Here is a 9,445-nt window from a genome sequence, read left to right on the forward strand (position 1 = left end):
GAATGTTGTCTTTGTCTGGAGGTTTTTCAGGGCAGGAAGCCAAGCCTTATTCATTCTTAAACTCTCCTCTTTTCTGTTAAAGTTGTGCTGATGTTTATGAATTTCAATGGCTTCTCTGTGCAATCTGACAAAATAGTTGGTAGAATTGTCCAGTCTTTCAGTGTCTTGGAATAAGACCCTGTGTCCTGTTTGTGTCAGTCCATGTTCAGCCACTGCTGATTTCTCAGGTTGGCCAAGTCTGCAGTATCTTTCATGTTCTTTTATCCTTGTTTGTATGCTGCAGACTTGGCCAACCTGAGAAATCAGCAGTGGCTGAACATGGACTGACACAAACAGGACACAGGGTCTTATTCCAAGACACTGAAAGACTGGACAATTCTACCAACTATTTTGTCAGATTGCACAGAGAAGCCATTGAAATTCATAAACATCAGCACAACTTTAACAGAAAAGAGGAGAGTTTAAGAATGAATAAGGCTTGGCTTCCTGCCCTGAAAAACCTCCAGACAAAGACAACATTCAACAATAGCCATACAGATTAGCTTTGGATTACACACATTAACAGATCACTTCAGGATACAATGGTTCCATATTAACATACCATACCCTCATTAGCACATTATCTTGATACTTACAGGACAATACTTTTGCAGGACAATACTCAGCTCAAACCCAACCCCTTTCTGACTATATATTGCTCTTCCTGCACCCTTGACACTGAGAGACACTGTCCTTCAGTGTTACTACTCTGAAGATGCCTGCCACAGTTGCTGGCGAAACGTCAGGAAAGAAAATTCCAAGACCACGGTTACACAGCCCGGATAACCTACAAGAACCAATTAACTCTGACCGTGAAAGCCTTCGACAATATTTAGGCCCCTAATGTGTTCTTCTAATGACAGTGTTATGAATATAGTTACGGCATGCCTTTGCTGCTCAGCTGAAGGTCTCTTAACAAGGCTAGTAAGTATCCCCTTGTATCTCCAAGTACTAGTGGTTGTCCCAATTTCTTCGCTGGTTTGGTACATTTGTTTTAAATGGTAATCAAGGATTATACATACAGCCAGGGACTAAGGGAAGCAGGACTGACATTAAAGCAAGAAAAAGCTGACTTTTGATTTTATAGTAAGTCTGGTGGCAGCATTTTGAGAGCCAAGGAGGAACGACAACTAACTAGAAAAAAACCTGGCCTGACATCTCCAGCTATGGCAGTAGGCCTTTTCCTATTGTCTCCAGTGACACCTGGAGTAGGGTTGCCAACCTCCAGGTGCTAGCTGGAGATCTTCTCCTATTACAACTGATCTCCAGCTGATAGAAATCAGTTAACCTGGAGAAAAAGACTCCTTTGGCAATTGGACTCCATGGCATTGAAGTCCTTCCCCAAATCCCGCCCTCCTCAGGCTCTGCCCCAAAAACCTCCCGCTGGTAGCAAAGAGGGACCTGGCAACCCTAAGGGTGGTATCAAAATGTGATAACTGTCTAAACTATGGGACACCCACTGATTGCAGTGATGTATTATTTCTATGACACTTTCAGTAGGGTTGCCAGCTTAGGGTTGGGAAATACTGGAATTTTAGAGCCTGAGGAGGGAGGGATTTGGGAAGGGGAGGGACTTAGTTGGGGTATGATGCCATAGAGTCCACCTTCCAAAATGCCCATTTTCTCCAGGTGAACTGATCTCTGTTGCCAGGAGGTCAGTTGCAATCCCAGGAGATCTCCAGCCACAATCACATGAACACATGAAGCTGCGTTATACTGATTCAGACCCTTGGTCCATCAAAGTTAGTATTGTCTTCTCAGACCAGTAGCAGTTATCCAGGGTCTCAGGCAGAGGTCTTTCACATCACCTACCTGCCTAGCCCCTTTAACTGGAGATGCTGGGGACTAAACTGGGACCATCTGCAATCCTGGAGGTTGGCAACCCCAACTTTCAGCAATGGAACAAACCCTTTGGAATAACCCAATTTCTGACCTATGAATCTGTATCCTGACCACCAGTGTCTTGTTTTCTCTCTCAGCATTTTGTGGTCTCCTAAATAGGTAGTAAAGCCAGGTGCTTGTTTGATGTTGGGGCCCCTACCATTCTTTGATGAACCGCATTTAGCTTGCTGGTTACAAATGGTATAGGCCAGGGGTGTCAAATTCAATTGTTACAAGGGCTGGATATGACATAAATGTCACGTGGTTGGGTCGGGCCATGCCTCACCAGCCCAGATTGATAATGGGGTTGTGGTAGCTGCCATGGCTAGCTCACGGGCTGGATAAGAGCACTCAAGGGGCCGGATCCAGTCCTCAAACCTTATGCTTGACACCCCTGGTATAGGCTATGTAATCATCATTACTCTTGGTGGTATTTGAATCAGGTTGGTTTTCTTCTCGATTACACATTGATTCATACACTGATACAGAAATAGTGTTACAGTTATCAAAAACCATGTTACTCTTTTCAAATAATATTTTTGGCTTTTCCCAAAATTCCTTGGATAGACACTCTTCCAGGTTCCCTTCAAAGTTCACGTTATGTCAATCGCTGGTGGGAGCTTTATTTGCTGGTAGGGTTGCCAACTGCCAGGTAGTAGTAGGAGATCTCCTGCTAATTCAACTGATCTCCAGCCGATAGAGATCAGCTCACCTGGAGGAAAATGGCTGCTTTGGCAATTGAACTCGATGGCATTGAAGTTCCTCCCTTCCCCATACCCCGCCCTCTTCAGGCTCCGCCCCCAAAATCTCCCGCCAGTTGTGAAGAAGGACCTGGCAACCCTATTTGCAGGTATTAATTCTAATGAGGAAGTAACTCAAATACAAACTACTGCTTATTCGTCCAAGTGGAAAGTAGAAATAATAGTGTTTCCTAGGAATCTATGTCAATTTATTATTTCAAAGGGAATTAAAACATTTAAGTGTGATCCGGAACTCTGGTACAGCATCAGAATGAACTCTATTTAAGGTTCTCTTCATGCACAAAGGTATAATGTATAAGTATGGAAGTGCCTGGTCTGTAAATATTACCTTTAATGCTTTTTTAAAAAGTAAAATGGCATGTGATAGCTATTATAGTTGTGGACCAGAAAAGTGACCCTGTAAAAAATATCATCAATAAATTCCAGGTTATTTATTCTCCATCAAAGATTTTATATGTAATGTCTCTGGTTCATAAGGCAAACAAGATTTGTGTTGGTGCTAGAGCGACCTATTGTACCTTGAAATCACACCGGTCTTTGCGCATAAATCTGTGAAGGCTATTACAGAGATAAGTGAAATCTGTCATGACGTTTTTAATCAAAATCTTTGAAAAACCTTGCATATGTAGGTACATATTGATATCTAGGGCTGTGCACTATTATTATTATTATTATGGTATGGTTCCGGTTTATTAAACCTGGAAATTTCCAAAATTCTGAAAAAGATGAATATAAAGGATTTAATCTTGGCACCCTCCACTGCTGACCCTACCAGAACTAATAGCAGTTCAAGAGGGCTAGTTTCACTCAGGGAGATGTTGTGAGGAGCACATGGTTGTCCCCTCTGCCCATGAGGCAGCCCAATTCAAATTGTTCTCTTCCTCATAGTTCTATTAAAAATAACAAAGACATATGATATGATCATAGACTTCCATTTACACTCCTAATGTGATCCAGATCAGATCCTAGGATGAGACTGTACATAAGAATCCTTAGAGTGCATGGGTTCCAGGCTTAGCGGTATCTCGAAGTACATTTTTAAAAAATTTCTCAAAAACAACAAGGGGAACACCAGGTACTAGCAGTTAATAGCAGTGTTGCAATTGAGACACAAATTCTCCCGTTGCCCCTGTCACCGAGAAAGATACTGCTAAAAGGGAAACCATGGAGGGAAACTGTATCCTTCTTTCCCATTCTGAAAGTTCTGGAGGATTGATGAAAATTTTGATATTGTTCTGAAGCCCCCCTTCCATCAGAAGCATTTCTCTTCCATTACAAAAAGGAGGGGAGATTATATTCCTTTGGGAGGGGAAGAAGTCAATGTCTCTTCAAGGCTATATGGATAAATGCCACATTCAAGGGATAAAACATAGGCCATTTATGCATGGCTGTTTCCTTGCTGTCACCCTGCTGACTGCTTCGGGGCATTGCTTTGATTATGCCTGCATTTTTCCACCGTCAGAGGTTGCCTCAATCTCCCCGTGTCTTTCCATGCATTTTGCCTGCATTTTCTGGATATGTGTTTGACCAATATCCAGAAAATGCAGGAAAAATGTGGGGAAACATGCAGGGAGAGCGAGGCAACCTTTCAAGGTCAGAAAATGCAAGCATAAATAAAGAAAAGTAGTCGGTGGGGTGACCATGAGGAAACAGCCATCCACAAATGGCCATTGTCTGGGTCTACCCGTTATGATATCCATTACAATTGTCTCATGAGAGACAAAAAGACAGCAAATGGGTTGAATTCTCCCTCCTCTTTCCTATCCCTGCTATTCAGCATGGAAACTGTTGCACTGGGCAGAGTAGGGAAGCCAGCTTCTTCACTTGAGGTGTGATGAATGACTGTTTGGAGTTGGGGAGGGGGAGGAAGTCTCCATATCCCCCCCAGTCCCATCAAACTTGAGAGATCTTTAGTTAGCCAAGATGCAGAGCCCCAGATGTTCAAGGATACTGGTGAAAAAAGGGAGGCGAAGGTCCACTTTCACCATAAAAAAATGCTAGGCTGAGGATCATTGGGACCTGCATGGACAGCAAGGCTTTTGTGTCATTGAGGCTATAGTAAGAAAGGAAATTAGGTGACATTAAGTGGAAAAGCTTGCTGGATCCAACCCACTGTTGTCCATTACAGGTAAATCTCTGTGACTCCATGGGGCTCTGACCCTTCTGAAAATGTTAACTGGGAGATCTTTCCTGTGCTCATTCTGTCAGGCTGTAGTCATTACTGAAAAGTAAAAGTCCCAGTTGTGACAATATTTTGTTTTTCTTTCTCCCCGAAGAACAGGACATCACTCGGGATTGGTTTTTCTAACAATTTGCTGCTGTCAATATCATTAGATATGTGGGGGCAAAGAAATACCATGAGAGTATAGGATCTTGTTACTCTGGAGTTAACCTTCAGCCAGAAGTCAGTAAAGATCATTTTCAAGTTATATGTTGTTGTTAGGTTGGAATAGGTGACAATCAGTGAGTATAGTGAGACAATTTAAATTGCCAAGCAGAAGGGCAGCCAAGCAAGAAGGGAACCTGAAGCAGACAGGCTCTTCTAACTCTTAGCCCTGGTGTTATGAAATACCCAAGACAAAAAACTGAACAAGAAAAAGTTTTTTAAACAGAGGGAGGGTGGGAGAGAGAGAGGGAGGGAGAGACAGGGGTTTAAATGGAAGTAAAATATGCAGGGTTAACTGGAAGAGCAGCAGTTTGTGGAGAAACCTCCCCCTTCCCCAAAAAAATCAACAACAAAACCATTAAAATTAATTTGCTGGATTAGACCAGCATACTGCTTTCCAATTGAAACCAACCAAATGCCTTCAGAAGCCCACAAGGACATCTGGGATGCAGAGGTATACTGCTTCTTTACAAGGAGTTTATCTTTGGCTATGCATTGCTAGAGTTGTTCTGTGAATTTGTCTAATCCTTCTTAAATTTTGATTGGCTAATAGGCATCTCCACATCTTGTGGTGCTGGAATCCACAAATAAGTGTCTGTGTGAAAAGGCTCTAAAGATGTGGAGGGTTCTTTCCCCCCGCTTGAACTCCTGCCACACTCCCCCAATCCATCTCAAGTCCTGAGACAATCAAGAGTCCATACCTTAGAAACCTTAGCATTAGAGTTGCCAGGTCCCTCTTCACCACCGGTTGGAGGTTTTTGGAGTGGAGCCTGAGGAGGGTGGGGTTTGGGGAGGGGAGAGACTTCAATGCCATAGAGTCCAATTGCCAAAGCGGCCATTTTCTCCAGGTGAACGGATCTCTATCGGCTGGAGATCAGTTGTAATAGCAGGAGATCTCCAGCTAGTCCCTGGAGGTTGGCAACCCTAGATTTTAGGACTGATAGATTCCCTCCAAACCCACAGTCTTTCTTTATTAAGATCATTTCAAAATGGCCACGGTCAAGCCATGCCGAGCTAAACTTAGGCCATCACCTTCCAGTTCCAGTTGGAAGCCCAGCTTTTCCTTTAGCCTATGAGAGAAAGTGTTGGAGACTGCCAATCAGGACAAGCATTCAAACTATATTTAGAAACTGGATGTAAATTAAGGCAAAGATTACCTGATCTGCATCTATACATTCCTCAAAAGGCAGTTTGCTGGGAAGGAGGGAATTTTGGCCTGTAAAGGGAATTTGAGCTGGACACGTTAGCTGACCAAATTTTAAAACTCAGCTAATGAAAGCTTATTCCATGACAATGGGTAATCACCGTTGATCTTGGAAATGACCCTCAAAGAATGCCCAGAGTCCAATTGCCAAAGCGGCCATTTTCTCCAGGGGAACTGATCTCTCTTGGCTGGAGAGCACTTGTAATAGGAGGAGATCTCCAGCTACTACTTGGCGGTTGGAAACCCTACTTCTGGGGGACCCCGGCTAGACAGCTAGCTAAAGAGTCTTGGTCTTCAGAGGTGCCAGCCCCTTTCCCAGCTGAGTTCTGCAATTCTTACTTCACTTTCCATATATTAGAGATGTGAACATTCTGGGGCTCAGGTTCATGAGCCTTTCAAGCATCCACAGACTCCTGGGAAACATGGATCTACAGGCTGGGTCAGATACCATCACACAATCAAGCCACTGAATCTCTGAGCTGGCAATGGCAAACTAGACCTGAGGACCATTTCAACTTTCTGTAGAAGCAAAATACCAATCCTTGTTCTTATCTTTAGATAAAAATCCTTGTGGCTTGAAGATAGTAATGCTCCCACTGGGGAAGCAATTGCAAATTCTTCCCAATTTTTTTATTCCCATTCAGTTTAAGACCCTGTTTTATACTGAGCTCAAAGCTTTGCAAAAATCTATAATTGTGCCTTAATCTCATACATTTTATTTTACTCCTTAGGAAGCATGCAACCAGCATTCAGTTCAATAGAATGCTGTCAATCTAAGTGGTCATTAAATTGCCCCCTAGTTGTCTTGGGTTCTAGTTCATTTTTTAAAAAAATTGTCTGTTTTTCGAAAGGTACAAAGTAAGGTATGGTGTCTGTAAGTAACCTAAGGTGGACTAACAGCATTATCATTAGTTGAAAAGCATTAAGCATCAGGGTATCCATTACAATAGAAAACTCTGCTGCTCTTGAACAATGTTGCTTTGAAGAAAAATATCCCTCAGCTGAAAGGAAAGCGCTGAATTCTGGGAATATTCCCCAAATGAGACAGACAGATAGATCCCAAGCCAAACATTGCTTCCATTAGTTAGTAGTTATATGCCACAATATCTTTGTTATGCTAAAAAAAACAATCATCAGCACAAAATCACAGAGATAGGAAGGGAACAAGTTGTCCATTGTTACTTCAGTAACTGTGATGCGTAAAGGTGCACTTATTTTAAGACCCTATCAGGTGCCATCCATCAATGTGCCGCGTGAAAAGTTGGATTCTTCACATCTGGTGTGCGAAACAAAAGGCAGTCCAGATTTCATATTTTTAAATGTGTTGTGTGACAGCTGAAATCATTATCTCTTACACATTGATCAGTGTGGTGGCAAAGACGTTATATTAAGCACGGAAAGAGAGCTGTCGGCCTCTGGGTTTAGGAAGTGTGCTGATAACAGTGAGGACTCTGAAGTAAGCAGAACATGTTTTAAACATTTTTTTCTAAAATTTCATAGGTGGATTCCCCCATTACCTTTTACTTACTCCAGGGTACATACTGTCTTCTCTTTTTCAGGCATTTTATTAAAAGGAGACATGGCAATAGTCTTGCTGGAACAGATAAGATGCTCCAATCTAGTACTTTGTTCCTAACAGTGGCTTGACAATGGGGAAAACAGCAAATTTTGTCTATTTCAGGATTCTTTTAGATATACTTGTAGTGGTTTTAGATCTCCTTTGTTCTTGGTTTGGTAGATTTTTTTTTCCATATTCTACACACACATTATATGCTTTTAATACACAATTGATACAGCTTTATACATACAATGCATATAATCTATAGGTATAAGAAGTATCACGTATATTGTTGATATGTTGATGCTCAAGTAATGCTCAAAAATGTTTACCTTTCATAGGGAAAAATCAGTGCGGGGGGGGAACAGATGATGGGTTGGTACAGGCAAAATCAAAATTGGGATTTTGTGATTGAAACATCAGCGATTAGAGGAGAAATGAGTAATCATCCCTATTGAACTAATGTTTCAGAGAACTCACAAGCAGCTCATGTAGGCAACAGCTCTCAGTATCTGGCATTCAGACAAAGGATGTGAATTGGGACTTCCTAATTTGTTCAGTCTACTACATTTCCCCAAGAAAGTATCAGTAGTCATATGCTATAAGTTCTTTGATATTCAGTAACACAACAGTTCACTGAAAGGTGTTATGATGCAGCTGTGAAATTGGGTAGAAAAACCAGGAGTTTCACATTTAATGAAACGAGAACCACTTTCCATAGTGCTGACATATTATGGTGTCTGGCAGGTGGCCGTGCTGTGATAGTAGAAGAGTAATCTTTAGATCCCGTGGAACAGTCAGTTCTTTAATGCCAAATATCTTCCAGGAGTACCTAGCTGAAAAGACCTTTAAATGTGTGGTGTATGCATTAGGGCTACTGAAAAAAAAATCAGGAAAATTCGGGTTTGGTTTTAATTGGCCTTGTCCCCCCCAGGAAAACCCGAATGCAGAATTCCCCTATACTGGTAAAGGTGGGAATTTGGCTTTAAATTCGGGATTCCCAAATTTTTTTTGCCATTTAAAACCCATTTAAACCCATTCGCGGATATCCGCTGCTCTGGGGGGGGGGCATTTTTGTAGGTAGAGGTCCCAAATTTTCAGGGTAGCAGGAAGGGACTCTCCTTGCAAGAACCCACAGGTTTGGTGAAGATTGGGTCAGGGGATCTGAAGTTATGGGGTCTGGAAAAGGTCACCCCCTTCCTCCAAATGGCTTTCCTGATAAAGTTCTTAACAACATATGCCCTTATCTGTTTTTTTTTTTTTTTTTGTATTGTGTTTAACCTTATGAGCTGCATTGAGCAAAACTCTGGAGAGGCAGCATATAAATTATCTAAATGAATGACAGCCAGCATGGTGTAGTGGTTAAGAGCGGTGGTTTGGAGCGGTGGACTCTGATTTGGAGAACTGGGTTTGATTCCCCACTCCTCCACATGAGCGGCAGATGATATTCTAGTGAACTGGATTTGTTTCCCCATTCCTCCACATGAAGCCAGCTGGGTGACCTTGGGCTAGTCACACTCTCTCAGCCGCACCTACTTACAGGGTGTCTGTTGTGGGGAGGGGAAAAGAAGGTGATTGTATGCCAGTTTGATTCTTCCTTAAATGGTAGAGAAAGT

The sequence above is a fragment of the Euleptes europaea genome, chromosome 8 (assembly GCF_029931775.1).
Source record: "Euleptes europaea isolate rEulEur1 chromosome 8, rEulEur1.hap1, whole genome shotgun sequence".
NCBI lineage: Eukaryota > Metazoa > Chordata > Lepidosauria > Squamata > Sphaerodactylidae > Euleptes > Euleptes europaea.